This window comes from Fringilla coelebs (assembly GCF_963513975.1).
Source record: "Fringilla coelebs genome assembly, chromosome: 2".
Classification (NCBI taxonomy): Eukaryota; Metazoa; Chordata; class Aves; order Passeriformes; family Fringillidae; genus Fringilla; species Fringilla coelebs.
In genome coordinates this window covers 3,897,909-3,913,852 of record NC_140029.1, presented here as the reverse complement: position 1 = coordinate 3,913,852, position 15,944 = coordinate 3,897,909, and positions in this window count along the sequence as shown.

The window sequence follows — 15,944 nt, the reverse complement described above, 5'->3', positions numbered from 1 at the left end:
AGGGGAGCCCAGGTGAACATCCTTAGACTACTTCAAAGTGTTTTGGTCTGCAAAAATGATAAATTTGGGCTGTACCCTTGCGTTTCCAACAGTGTTTCTGTGCAGCCTAAGGCTCTGGGCATTTGCAAACCACAGCTCTCAGCTAATAAACATTGCACAGACTCCTGGTACACCCTGCAAATTTCCCTTCCTATTTCCTCCTTCTTTTCCTCCTGATTTTGCTGGGGAACTTTACACGTGGATGCTGAAGCACTAAAACATGAGGTTTGCTCTTTCCTTCACCAAGGCAGGCTGGAAGTGCATGTTTTCCTCTTTTGATGGCTTTTAAGGCTTGGAAAATGGATATTGCACTCTCAGTGCACAACTGATGCACAGATGCAGAGCCTTGGAAAACATTTGCATTGACTATCATGATGCTTTCCTAATTAGATGCCTCTGAATGCAGATCTATTTCCAGCACGGTTTTTACGTCGAACTGCACAACAAATTCAGTTCAACTGGCAGTTTAGCTTATCCAAATGCCATCCACAGGAGGTAGCTGAAATAAATTAAAGAGGCAGTAATGTGCTCGTGGCGTTAACATTAGCATTTGGTGGCCTTTAGCTAGCTCAGGCAATAAACAAACCCCGACTGGGAAAAGTTTCCTGCTTATGTGGACAGAAGGGTGTCTGATGGCTGAGGGCTGAGTGCTGCTTCTCATCAGGCCCTGCTGGCACTCCTCTCTCCTGACAGGGCTCCTGAGAGCCCTCAGCACGCTCAGATATCACAGTCATATTTTCTAAACAATCCCTTCACCCAGGATTTTTCTCCTGGGAGGCTGAGAAGCCTCAGAGAAAAATGAAAACAATAATTATCTCATCTGCTTCTCCTGTGTTGTGCTCATGTGGAATGTGTTTGGAGATTGTTCACCCACAGGTGATTGTTCCATTGCATTCTGCTGGGAGTTGTTTTCACTCTTTGGCCAGTCAGGGCCAAGCTGTGTCAGGACTCTGCAGAGAGTCACAAGTTTTCATTATTATCTTTTAAACCTTCTGTGAGTATCCTTTCTGTATTCTATAGTATAGATTAGTATTCTTTAATATAATATAGTATCTTAAAATAATAAATTATCCTTCTGAGAACATGGAGTCCGATTCATCATTCCTGCCTTCGTCTGGGGGCAACGCAAATACAACACTCAGAGGGTTTCACCCTCCAAGAGAGGGTTCAAGGTGGGAAATCAGTGGATCCACAGGAATTTCATGGGGTTTCATGACCTGGTGTAAGGTGCTGCAGCTTGGGGCAACAGTTGGTAAAAACACAGGATGGGGATGACAAAATCAAGAGCAGCCCTGACAGGAAGGACTTGGAGGTGCTGGAGGGTGAGAGGTTGGACATGTCTCAGCTTGGCAGCCCAGAAACCCCCAGGTCCTGAGCTTATCCCAGTGTACCCAGCTAGAAGGGGTGATTCTGTTCTTCTGTCACACTCAGGTGAGAGCCCACCTGCAGAGCTGCCCCAGCCCTGGAGGAGCTGGAGCTGCTGCAGAGAGCCCAGAGGAGGCTCCAGGATGAGCAGAGGGCTGGAGCAGCTCTGCTGGCAGGAAAGGCTGGCACAGCTGGCATTGCTCACCTGCACAGGAGAAGCTTTGGGCTGAGCTCAGGGTGGCCTTGCAGGGCCTGCAGGAGCCCCAGGAAACCTGGAGAGAGACAATTTCCAGGGCATGCAGGGACAGCACACAGGGAATGGCTTCCAACTGACAGAGGGCAGGGCTGGGTGGGATCTTGGGAATGAGGAATTGTTCCCTGGGATGGTGGTGAAACACTGGAATAGGTTTGTGGCTGCCCCTGGATCCCTGGCAGTGTCCAAGGCCAGGTCAGATGGGGCTTGGAGCCACCTTGGATAATGGAAACAGTCTCTGCTCATGGGAGGAATGTTAGGACAAGATAATCTTTAAGTTTCCATCCAACCCAACCCATTCTATGATTCCCCCATTCCATAAAATAGAGCAAAGGGAAGCAAAATGGGGATGGATGTCAAAGGAACCCTGCTAACGAGCTGATGGATGAGCAGCTCAGCAGCTGGGGATGCAGCAGGTCCCCCTCCCTGGGTGCTGCCTGCCGTGAAGGAGGTTTGTTACCAGAAAGCAGCCAGGGTGGATTGCAGTGAAGGGATTTTCCCTCTGCTTGTCCTTCAGCAAACAGCTCGTGTGAGACAGCGGCTGCAGGGAGAGCCAGACGACCTCTGTCAGGATTTCTGGGGAAATTCAGAAGAGGCATCTGTGTTTTCTCATATCATCCTACTCCTTCCACAGCTGATGGAAGCAAAAATTGCTTTGAAGTACCTGGAGCTGCAGATATAAATTACAGCTGATTTAGGATTTTAAACACTGCCTCGGGCTGGATTCCTGGAGTCTCAAACAGGCAGGGACATATGTGGCAGAGTACTTGCTGCTGATAGAAAGTGGTTTTTCTAGAAATTACCCATCACAGAGAGGAACATGATTTTGCTCAGTAATTAATGTCATGACTTTATCAAATTGTGATACAGGAAAGGAAGGGACAGCGCAGAGCTGGCAGAAGGCACAAAAGGGATGGAGGAGCTCTTCTGCCTGGACAAAATGGTGCCAAAAGCTGAGCAGAGATGGAAATTAGATGAGGAGAGAAGGAGAAAAGCAAAAATCTCGCCTTTATGAAAGCCCTAACTGTGTGGCATTGCTGTCATTTTATATCAAATTGCTTCTTTTTCTTTTTCCTCCCTAAGGAACATGGATTACCTCCAGTATTGGGACTAAAGAAGTACTGCAGCAAAGGAAAAGCTCAAAATGGAGTTATTTAAATAGGTGAACCCTATGTTTCCCCAGGAGTTGTGTGCTAGAGCCCCAGAGTGGGGGAAAGAAGGAGAGCTGCTTTCTGCCATGCTGGAAGCAGATTTCCTGCCCCAGGTTTAACTTCAGATGGACAGGAATGAAGTTGGGCTCTGACAAGAAACCCTCAGGCAGGAGGGAGCAGGGGACAGGGGCCCCATGGGGCCTCTGCCATGCCCTGCTGCTGAGCCTGGGGCTGATGGAGCCCTGGAACAACTCCAGAAAGGAGCAGGGACCTGGGATGAGCCAGAGAGTGACTGTGAGAGCTCCCCACCTCCCCTCAAATCATGGAATGGGGTGGGCTGGAAAGGACTTTAAAGCCCATCCCTGCCATGGCAGGGACACCTCCCACTGTGCCAGGCTGCTCCAGCCCCAGTGTCCAACCTGGCCTTGGGCACTGCCAGGGATCCAGGGGCAGCCCCAGCTGCTCTGGGAATTCCATCCCAGCCCTGCCCACCCACCTTCACAGAAAAGATTTTTTTCCTAATTTCTTCCTAATATCCCATCTAAAGCTGCCCACTTTCAGGCTAAAGCAATTTCCCTCATTCTGTCACTAAATGTCTTTGCAAAATGTTTCTCTCCACCTCCTGAGTGTCTGAGCTGGCCACCACCTGCTGCTTTGTTTCCCCCAAATGAGGTCATCACTTGAGAACCAATTCTAGGATGTTATCACAAAAATTTTACATACTGCCACCGAAGAATTGTCAGTATTTCCATTAATTTATATAAATACGCCTTCAGCCACCACGAGGACTGCAACTGCAAAGAGCAAACATTTTAATCATGTTCCAGAAGATTGCAGTTTGCTCAAGCACCTGCCAGCTTTATCCTGGCAGGCCAGGCTAGGATTGCTCTGGCATTTTACTGTGGCTTGTGTTTGATGATCAATTTATCCCATAATTTTATTTTTTTTTTCCCAGGCAATAAATACTCACTGTGTGTGGCAAAGCATCTGGAGCCACTTGTTAGTCCAGCACACAAGGGATGCAGAGCAGTCAGCACAACCACTGTCTAATTTGGAAGCTAGAATTTATTTATTTATGTCAGCTGGTCAAGCTACATCCTTTCCTGTACTGTGACTGGAAAAGTAACTTTTATAGTTGTGGTGTGGGACTTTTAAAAGCAGAAATGGCCCATCGAGGAGGCAAGGAACACCTCCAGAAAGGAGAAAGGGTTCCTGCAGCAAAAATGTGGACAGGTCTGCATGGCAGAGCAGGGAACAGCCCTGAGATTTAGCACAGCTCCAGCTGAAGGCACTGGCAGCTCCTTGGCGTGGGGCTGAAGCAGGGGGGCTGATTGCCAGGCAGCCTGCAGAGCAGCTCAGCAGCAGAGCCTGGAAGAACAACAATTCAAAACCCACTTTTGTTGCCTAGAAATGTGGGAACACAACAGGCAGCATGAGTGCTGTACCATAAAAAATACAGCCTGGTGCTGTCCAGGCTTGATCTCATCTTTTAGTTAGGCAATGACAAAAGGTTGTTTTTCCAGGACTTTACACACCTTAAAAAATAAAAACCTTGCTAAGAAGTGCATTCCTTGCATTGCCAGCAATGTATCAGCTGAGGAAGGTGGCAAAGACCTGTTGAAGAGAGGGGAGCTTGGTTTGGTGTGGTCACTGCTGACTCAAATCCATGTCAAAATGTTCCCAGAGTCTAGTGTACAATTATTTCAAAGTGTAACAGGCTTGGATAAATATTTCCAAGACTGGAGTGGGTGGTCAGCACTGTTTGCAAACACAAACACTGGGGCACTGTTTTGGTTGTGCAGCTGGTAGCACTAAAATCGACTTTTGAAGAGATCCCTGCATCTTCAAATGGAAAAGGGAATTACTGAGTGCTTGCTTAGCTCAGGCACTGCAGGAACAGCAACCACACTCTCTCTGAGACAGGAGTTCAGCTTGTAAAGAAGACAGGACAGGAGGTTTCTGTCACGTTTCCCTCCCTGCCAGCAGATTGCTCCTGTCAGCCTTGACAAAGGGGAAACTTTGAGGCACAGAGGGCTCAGCTCTGCACGTTCTGCAGATACAGCACACGACTCTTGGATGTTCATTTATATTTGCTAAGTTGTGACTCTTAAGCCTCTTAAAGGTGGTGAAGATGCAGATGGGCAAATGCAGAATTTTTTAATAGTAAAAAATATGACAATCTTATAATTAGAACAATCTCATCTTGTACATGCAGAAGTTTGGCACAGTACATTAGCTGAAGGTTAAATTACAGCAAAGTACAGCTGAAAAGTTCAGAAAAGTAAAAATTCTCTAAAAAAAAAAAAATTACATAAAATTATTTAATTCACTGCCACACATTTGTTCTCCAGTAGCTGGATTCACATTTTGATTTCTGGGAGGGAAATTTTCATTCCCTGTTGGAAGTAGTTTCTGAAGGAAGGAAAAAGGTCACTTTGAAAACTGTTGACGTCTGCAAACGGGGGAAAACTCCTGATTGATTTATGTTTGTTTGTACCATGTGTGATGGGAACTGAAATATTAAGTAAAGGGTGTGGGGAGGGCATCAGGAATCCTGTATTAGAGAAGGTCAGGTTCTATTTTCAAACATCTTAATTTTTCAGGACTCTGGCTTTCTCTCACACTTAATAGTCATGGCATTTGCTGTGTAAATTCCTAACTCAAATATATCAGCAGAAAGATGACCTTGCCAGATTGCAGAAATATGCTAAATATTAAATCCCTTAAGGCTTAGGCTTCGCTCACACATGCAAAGAAGTTTCAAGAAATGATTATGAAATACAAATACGCATCACAGCTACACTGAACTTACATAATATCTTATCCAAGAAAGTTAAGTTCTAATAACTGACTTTTAGATATCACTGCCACTGGAAAAGTCAGGAAAAAAGATCATCTTGGGATGCTAAGGGAAACATACTCCACCAGATCCCCTGTTTTTCATCCAAGAAAGGCAAAGCTCACTTAGTTTCCCTAAAACTTGAGCTGAATCAAAAAACAAAATCAAAATGCTTTTATCTCTCAGAATTCTTAAAATGTCCATATGTTTGTGCCCACATGGGCAATATCTGGAGCTAAACACAACAATTGGATGCCCTGGCTAAAAACTCACCTGGTATCTTCGTGTCTCAGAGCTGCTATCATCTTTAATTGATTGATTGTCCAGAAAAAAAGAGCTGGAAATAACCTGTGCTTTGACTGACAGCTCAGTTAATGAGCTTAACTAGATAATCCTGGGAGGTCTGAAGATAAATACCACAGCTAAGGAAAGGTATTACCCCTGGTTTTCTCCTCACTCTGACTTCACCAAGTGCCCAGTTCCAAGACAAAAGACAAGGGGCACAGCCCAGTACCCAGAAAAATTCCCAACTGCTTCAATTGTTTTGTTAATGAAGAGCAAGGACAGCCAACTTCCACCAACATCTCAACAAAGTTTTAAAAAGTGGCTTCTCATTTTTTTCTAGGAGAAATTACATGATTCTTGAAACCACTCTAGTAAACAAAAAAATAGAAAAACCCACAAACAACGGGGGAAAAAAAATGAGAGAAAAAGACCTTTTAACCCCAGAGACTGCAACTTGCTTCTTATTTTAGCAATGCAGCTCTTACCAAGGTGAGGTAGCAGAGGTGCAGTTCACTTTTCTAAAAGTTCAGCTAAATCCAGAATCTCTCATGTTGCACTAAGTGGGAGAATAACACAGTTATTCTGCTGAACAGGGTATTTAGAAAGAAATCTCTCTTAGATCAATTAACTTGGCTGACTGTATGTAGGCGAGAAACAGATTTCTCTGAAATATTTGGCCTTAGTTAATCAGAGGAGTGATCAGGCTGTGTCAGTGTCAGGCTGTAGCAATGAGCTCTTTTTCTTTCTTTTCAGGTTAGAGGAAGAAGGATCCTGTAAAAATTGTCAATTTTCTCAATTATGGTTCCCAACTAATTTTTGACTGCAGAATGAAAATCCCTAAATTGCCATGAAGTCATAAATACCCTGTGTTATATAACCCAGCCTCACATCCTCATTAAAAGTGATGTCTTCAGCATCATTTACTAATTCCTCATTTTTTCCGAACTTTGGTGAAAACTGCCTTGCAAGGAGCTCACCTCCAACACCCAGCCCCTGTCCTTGAGGGGGTTATTGGATGAGCTTCCAAGCCTCCATTAGCTGTGACTTTCCAGTCTATTAACTCTTTAGCTCTGGTATCACATGGGCACTTCTAACATAAACCCTGCTGCACTGAGTGTGGATCCATGATATAAATAAGGAAGGAGCAGTGGATTGGATCAGCTCCATCTGGAAATGGGAAAAACTCCTCTCTGTCTCACCAAACTGAGGTGATTTTGCTGCAGAAGGAGGCTGGACACTTTCAAGGGTTGGAAGCCAGACTAAAGCCTGAAGAAGGGCTTAAAGAGGCAGTGGGTCAGCTTGGTTTGCTGTCCAAAAAAGGGAATTTCAGCACCAGGAAAAGGTCCTGTTCCTCCAGAGTTCCTCCAAACTCTCTCTGCAGGCAATTCCTGCACAGCAGATAATAGATGCTGATATGTAACCAGACAGAATTTGTTTGCCTTTGTTTCTGATGCAACAGACATATCAAAAAACAATCAGATGTCACTGCAGCTATATTTACAGATGGATGGCTAATAACTGGAAGCTGGTGCAAATTAAGTCAGATTTATTTCGCTCTAGGTGAGAGCTTGTTAATAACAGTGAAATGCACGAGGAAGAAAGGCTCTGCTAAATCTCCCTGCTTGGCAGAAGCCTCATCCATCACAGAATTGCTGCAGTTGAATATGGCACATTTACACAGTCTGTGAAAGATTTGCAAAAGCACCCAGGGGATTAAAGTGCACGAGTGCCAATGACTTTAAATGGTACTTGCTTTTGCAAATTTCATCCCCTGAGACTTCAGTAAACTTAATAATGCACAAAAATACAGTCTGAAGTGCAATCCAGCTTTACATAAGCTGGGTAAGTCTTGCTTTTGTTTTAATTTGATTGATATTTTAAGGGGAAAACAAAAATGACTGGGTTTTCTGGGGGTTTTTAATGAAATGATCAGACTGGAAAGTAGATTTTTAACAATGCTTAACTCCAAGGCTGACAAATACAAAAGTTCCTAACAGCCAACAGATCAGATTATTTTTTTCAGTGAGAATCAACAAGTTTTATGTCAGAGAAGAGACAGACAAAAGGAATTAAGTGGCCTTGACTAATCATCTCACCTAAAGAATATCACTGCTGACAGAGCACAGGAAAAAGGAGTTACAAGAGGGAACAGAATAGCCTAAAGCACACAAACAAAAGTAACCTTTTAACGTTGATTTGCATCAGAGGCTGTGGACCATTGTCTAAAAATACTAATGTTGACTCCAGGAACCCAATCAAGCCTGATGCAGTGTATCTGGAGAAAAGCTTTTCAGCTGGGAATGCTTTAGCAAGGAGCAGCAGGAAAATTGAGAGTGAAATTTGGTTGCTAGGACAAAGAACAAGCAACCCAAGTGCATGCCTGCTCCTGCCATGATAAGTAAGGCATGCCCTGAAAGCCTGGAGGAGCTGGGAAACCAAACTTTCTGTGTGCCTGAGTTCTCCTTGGCCATGTGATTTTATATTCCTGAGCTGCAAAACATTTTTCAGTGGCGTTTTGCAAGTCCCAGATCCATCACCTGCTTATTGTCAGCTCTTTGCAGGGCAGAGAGGGAAAAGGACACTCCACAAGTGGCAAGCAGGTGGGGATGTCTTCAAGGTTTTCTGGTGAATTTTCATCCTTCTGGATGAAGCAGTGGCTTCCACACACACACTGGGTGACTGTTTTGTATCATATGTTACAATTTCACTCAGGTCTGGCTGGGTGGGAACTGGTCAAAGCAGCCCAAGGGCTTCTCCCCTGTGCATGCAGAGTCATAGAATCACTGAGGATGGAAAACATTGGAATAATATTCCAATATTACCGGATGGAACGTGCCTGGGCTCGTCCGGCCCTCGCTGCTCGGCCAAAGGCAGCTGCTGTGGTTTTTCACCACAGAGATCTCTCTGGCTGGCTAGGAGTTGCAGCTAGACACTGAGAACAAGTCCAGGCTGGTAGGAACTCAGCTTTACCTTGGGTGAAAGTCCTTAGGCTAGGTGAGACGAAAGGAGAGGATTCTACTGCAGGGCTCGGTCCAGAGCTTTATTCCAGATCTCTGAATCTTGGTACAGCCACAGTAGAATCCTGGCTGCATGGTCCCCAGGTCCTTTTAAGCTCAGGGGGAGGGGGAAGGGAGAGGATAGGTGAGCTACCAACCAGGTGGGTGAGGGCAAGTCTCAGGGGACAATGACACTTAGACAGGCCAATGGCCCAGGGCTGAGAGGCATCTTTGGAACTTCTGCCAGTCACACGATGCCCTTGCTGGAAAGTTAAGCTTGATGGACATCACTTAGGAAGAGAAAGGGGGAGGGGAACAGAGAAGCTATTGCTACCTGGGAAAGGATTGAGGAGTCTGAAACAGGAAATTGCAACACACTACAACAGGAAAACACCTCCAAGACTGAGTCCAACCTTTAACCCATTCCCACCCTGCCACCAGCCCAGAGCACTGAGTGTCATGTCCTTGGACACCTCCAGGGATGGGAGCCTCACTGCCACCCTGAACATCTGTCCCAATGTTTAACAACCCCTTCAGTTGGAAGACCTGAATTTCAGAGCAAATTCCTCCTGAAGCCCAGCCTGAACCTGCCCTGGCCCCTCCTGAAGCCCCCTGCCCTCCCCAGCAAGGGGGGCTGAGCTCCAGCAGACTCAGCCTCAGGGTGATAAATCCTGAGGTGATAACTTCCAGCAGCAGGAGCAAGGCAGCAGCTCCAGGAGTTGCATCTCACCTTTATGGAGCACATCCTCCCTCGTGCTGCAGCCCTGCAGTGAGGTGGCACCTGAGGAAAATCAAAAGCAAGGGCAGGAACAAGGTTTCTGTCCTGCTGGTGCACGCAGAGAAGCAGCTGCTCATGGCTGCTGTGCATGCAAGCCTGAGCTCTGACTGTGCACTGGCACTGAAGGAAGTGCTGTGCAGATGAAAAAGGAATGTTTATTATTTGGGTTCTTTTTTTTCCTCAAAGGAGGATTATCTGTTTCTGTGCAGGCAAAAAGAAAAAAAAAAACAACTGTCATCGGGAGAATTTCCCTTCCTCGCTGGATACTTTCAGGATTTCCTTTATTCTTTTTACTTTTACTTTTTGCTTTGTTGCTAGTCCTTGAAGCTCTGGCAGCTCCAAACTAAAAATACTATTGAAAATTAGTACTATTGACTACAAAGTGTGCAGGATTACAATTTCAATGTGCAGCACAGAATCAAGATAATGGACTTTTAATTCAGATGACAGGCACTAAGTCATGTACATCTGTGAGAAAGAAGCAAAAGCAGGTAGCTCTCTGATGCCAAGAAAACTTGTTTTAATGGAAAGTGCTTCTGTGAAAGGACCATTAACTTCTTCTGTATAAAAGTATGAAGAATATGATGCATAATCCAAGCTTTCCCCTTGTGGGCATCCACACAGCAGTTCTGAAAAAGAGCAGAAATAGAGGAGCTAATCATCCATCTTTCTGCTATGCAGCAGATGTCAATAAACTGGAGTTTGTGTTCCATTCCACTAAAATCCCAATGTCCCAGGCAATAACCTGTCCTTCAATAAACACAGGGCTAATGTCCATTGAGATGTGAGCTAATGCTGAGTGGAAAATGACTTCTCTGTTTACCTACACCCAAATTGCATTTTATTCATTTTCATTTACCAGATAAAAACAATTGATTGCCTCAGCTTATCCTTTGTAAAGAAAAGGCCTTTGTGAACAGAGGAACATTGATGGCACAAGAATTCATGAGGAATAAAATTGCTTTTCCCGCAAACAATGATTTTAATTTCTCCACAGATGATGTCTCCCAATTCTTTTAAGCCCTGGATGCAAGAGGTGGTTTGGGTGCTCTCCAGAGGCTGTAGGCACCATATGTCAGGGGGAAGACTAGAGGGCAAACTCCAGGCTGGCTGATCAAACAGTGAGGCTTTTATTTTTAACTCGGCCAGAATCTGCAGTGCACAGCTGTACTCCTCACTGCCTGCCAGCTGCCTTGCATAACCTGGGCACACTGATACCTCACTGCTGCTCCCAGGTATCCCTGAAGGCACCACCACGTGTCCCCTTTTACATAACCAAAGGGGAAAGCTCTGAAGCAGTTCCCCCCATCAGCACAAGAGTGAGTGGAGAATGAAGAGCTGCAGCTCCTCAGCACCAGGCAATCACCTCCCTCCCATCCCTGCCAGGCTCTCTGCCCACACCCTGTGCCTCCCCTCAAGGAGCTGTTGTTCCACCTGTCCCCTTCACCTTTGCCAAACCCCTTCCTCCTGCAGAAACCCCCTTCCCTGCTGCCAGGCTCTGCTGCCATCTCCCCCCACTCCATCCCATGCCCTGCCAAGTGGTGCCTGATGCTGGGGCTGCTCTGGGCTTTAGGGCAGGGTGGTGACTCCACAGCCCCGTGGCTGATCAGCTCAAAGCTCTCATGCTGATGCCTCTTTTGCTTCCAGTCTTCTGGAAACCTGTCAATTTTCCCCTTCCTGTAGTAATTATTGTATCTGTTATTAATCATTGCCATCATCTGCTGGTTATTTTATTTTTTTCAATAATTCACTCTATTAAATACAGGCTTGGCTCCCAAAAAGAAATTTCAAGGGCTCAAGGAATACAGGGATATAATTTTGCCATCCCCTGCCCTGCCAAGTGGTGCCTGATGCTGGGGCTGCTCTGGGCTTTAGGGCAGGGTGGTGACCCCACAGCCCCATGGCTGATCAGCTCAAAGCTCTCATGCTGATGCCTCTCTTGGCCTTTTTTTTGCTGGTGTTTTGTGTTATCGATGGGTAATGAGATGATTGGCTCTCACAATACAAAGATGACTATTGTGTGAATATTAAGAAAAGCTTTAGTGCTGTACAGTTGTGTTATTGTTCTCCCCATGGTTCCCTTTCCCCCCTGCACTGTGACCATCAGACAGCCTGGGCTGCCTTGCACAGGTACAAAGAAGCTGCACCTGTGTCCCTTACCTGGGGCAGTTGGGCATGGAAAAGCTTGGGGGTGCTTAGGGGTGAGCATGGCAACACCTGCCCTCCAATCCAGCCCCAAGAGAGCAGTTTGCACTGATAAATGGCACAGCAGAGCTGACTGACAGACTCTGGGAGGGCCAGGGCTGGCTGATGCAGCCCCCAGGGTATAAAAGCCTGAGCCTCTATCCTCAAGATGAACTGGCCATGAGGTGTGCATGAGGGGCAGCTCCCAGCACTGCAGCTTTTTCCTTCTGCAGTCCTTTGTTGTATTTTTGTCAAGCTTTAATAAACCTCTTTAAATTTTCAAAGTGAACAGTTGTTTCTCACATTTGAAAGTGGGATTTGCCCGTTCAGGTCACCCAGGCAGGCAGGCAGGTACGTGCCCCCATCAGCCTCTAAAAGGCTCCACCTCAAGCTTTGCAGGACTGGGGTGAGTTTTGTCAAAACACCTGATAATGAGAGATCTGGCACAAGCAGAAGAGAGCCTAAAGGGCACTGCTCCATCCCCATGGGATCCTGAAGTGGGGAGCAGACACTGCATCCCCAGGGCAGAGGTGGGGGAAGTGGGGTGGTGCCAGCCCTGGGCAGGGGCACAGCACAGCAGGGACATGGCCAGAAATGTCCCTGGAGCCAAGGAGAGACAATTTGCTGCCACTGCAGCTGGGTTTGGTCACAGCAGGAGGAGGGTGACAGCTCTGCCTGTGCCACACAGAGAAAAGTCTCACTGTGGTTGTGTGTATGATCTGAACCAAATGTGTTTGGAGAGATCATGGAGTCATGAAATGCTTGGGGTTGGAAGGGGTCTTACAGATCATGGAATTCCACCTCTGCCATGGCAGGGACTCCTTCCACTGTCCCAGGCTGCTCCAGACCCCATCCAACCTGGCCTTGGGTACTGCCAGGGATCCAGGGGCAGCCACAGCTGCTCTGGGCACCCTGTGCCAGCCCTTGCCCACCCTCCCAGAGTACAATTTTTCCTAATATCCAATTTAAACCCGCTTCTTTCCCCCTTGTCCTGTCACCAGTTGCTTCCAGTCTTCTGGAAACATGTCAATTTTCCCCCTGCTGTAGTAATTATTATATCTGTTATTAATCATTGCCATCATCTGCTGGTTAATTTATTTTTTCAATAATTGACTCTATTAAACACAGGCTTGGCTCCCAAAAAGAAATTACAAGGGCTCAAGGAATACAGGGATATAATTTTGCCAAGATCTGCAAACCAAGCACAGAAAGTCACTGTACTTTGTGTACTTGATGAGGCCAAGAGATCCTGTGCTCACACCCCCTCCCTTTGTCACATTAGTCCTGAAGATTTCTGCAGGAATATTTGTGCTGGAAACTACCACTGAATGTGAGTAATAGTATAAGTTTGGCCTTTGTGAAAAGATCATTAAATCACAACGCACTGAGAAGGGACAAGAGTCCTCAGGCTTATTTCAAAAGCTATTTTTAGCTGTGGATATGAAGACTTTTCTTATCAAATAATTAGTCATCACCAGTAAAGGCAAGTTAACTTTTCAGAATAAAATAGGAAGTCATTGAAACCTTTTCTGAGTTTCCAAAAAAGGTTGATTTAGAGATCATTGAAGCCTCTGCACCTGACTGCAATTATTTAGCAACAGAAAATGGGAAAGCACAAAGAAAAAAATTGCAACTATTACAATTCCTACCTTATTTGAAGGAAAAAGGGCTACAGATAAAGACATTTACCCAGATTTCTGTGTCATCCCAGTATTGCAGAGGTGCAGGTGGATTATAAAATTTAAAAAATAAAGATATTTTACAGCCAGAGTAGTCTTTTGCAGGAAAAAAAAAAAAAAAGTTGAAATCCTGACCAGCCAGAGAGATCACAGAGCAGCTCCATATTCTTGGGAAATGATGTTGTGAGTACAAGCCAGCAAAATAAAGCTGTCACAAAAAAATGCCAAAAGCTGTGTAAATTTGTGGTGGGGGGCTCATCAGTTGTAAAATAGTGGAGATAATTGTGCTGCTGTGCCTGGCACTGGGTACATTTCATCTGGATGGCTGCATTTCATTCCAGGCACACAGATAAACTGGCAGAGTTCAAAGGAGAATAACAAAATATAAGGAAAAGGGTTGAAAAGGAGACCTACAAGATAAGATTAGGGAAACTGGGTATAGCTGGACTGGAACAAATTAATCTAAATGGCAGGAGGGAGGATTTAGGTTTTAAGTACAAACCAACCTTTATAGCTTTAAGAAAAGTTCAGCCATGGAACAAGCTGCCAAGGAAGGTTTTAGCCTTACCATCACTAGAGATACTAAAAGGCAGGAGACCATCTGTCAGGGAGAGTTTGGGGATTAAAAAAAAAAACACAGAAAAAAAAAATGCACTGCCTTAATTTAAGAATTGAGCTAAATAACCCGTTCGTGACTAGACTTTAATGGATTAGGAATGGCAGAGCTTCTCTTTTGAGGGGAAGTTCCTGGATCTTCCCCCTCTGAAGATTGTCTTGATCATATAAACCAATACAAGAGATTTCTGCTGTTTTCAGATTGGGAAGGACATTTGCATTTAAATGCTTCCAGGAGATAGATGTCTAAATATTAATTTCATCATGTTGATAGTACACTCTGCTTTTTTCCCATCAGGCTTTGAACAGCTGTATAGAGCTAATATGGAAAAAAGAATTCTGGAATCATGGAATATCCTGAGTGGGAAGGGACCCACAGGGATCATCCAAGCCCAACTCCTGGCCCTGCACAGACATCCCAAAATCCCCCCCTGTGCCTGGAAGCATTTTCCAAACACTCCTTGAGTTCTGGCAGCCTTGGGGCTGTGCCCACTGCCCTGGGGAGCTTGTACAACAAATTGTCACCTTACTTGTTTTCCTGTGGGACCTTTGCTCCCGCAGCTCAGCTCTCTAAGAGGCAGTCAAGGGATTCCTGTTAAAACTTCTGGAAAGTCCAGGTGTCCATGGGTTCCCAGTTCCCACCTGTCATCTCCACCAGCAGCAGGTTTTGGAATCACAGGGGCCATGTGGCTGGTGGTGATGCATCACGGCAGGATCACATCTTTGGTTCTCTCTAAAGACTCCTAATGAAGTTGCTCTTTGGAAATCCCTGAATTCTGCTAGAGCCCTTTCTAAATGACATTTCTAAAAGATGTTGTTAATTTTCCCTGGAGCTGAGGCCAGTGGGAGCAATGGTCTGAGCAAAGCAGATGTTGTGCATCTGAGCTCCTCCACCAACCATTCACATTCTCTGGAAAAATCCCTTTACCCAGGATTTTTCTCCTGGGAAGCTGAGAAGCCTCAGGGAAAAGGAAAACAATCCTTATCTCATTTGCTTCTCCTGTGCTGTGCTCATGTGGAATGTGTTTGGAGATTGTTCACCCACAGGTGATTGTTCCATTGCATTCTGCTGGGAGTTGTTTTCACTCTTTGGCCAGTCAGGGCCAAGCTGTGTCAGGACTCTGGAAAGAGTCACCAGTTTTCATTATTGTCTTTTTAGCATTGTGTAAGTATCCTTTCTGCATTTTTTAGTATAGTTTAGTATAGTGTTCTTTAATATAATATAGTATTTATAAAGCGATAGATTAGCCTTTTGAGAACATGGAGTCAGCTGCATCATTCCTGCCTTCACCAGGGCATCCCTGCAAATACAACAGGTGAACCTCGTGCACTCCTGGTGATTTGTTGGTATTCATTTGTTGATACTAAGAGGGTCAGTTCAGATGGGATATTGGGAAGGAATTCCTCCATGGGAGGGTGGGCAGGGCCTGGCACAGGGTGCTCAGAGCAGCTGGGGCTGCCCCTGCATCCCTGGCAGTGCCCAAGGCCAGGCTAGACACTGGGGTTTGGAGCAGCCTGGGACAGTGGATGTTCCATTCTTATGGAAAAGAAGGTCAGAAAGAGCTGAGCTTTAAGAACCTTTCCAACCCAACCCATTCCATGGCATGATTCTATGATTCTGTGATTTTGCCAGGTTGCTCCAAACTCTGAGTTGTGGGAGCCCCTGCTCTGGGCATTAATCCAAAACTCATTTCTACTTTCTGTAAAACCTCCACTTCCCCACTTCCCCCACAGGTTTGGCTGTGGCTTGCTTTTCTCTC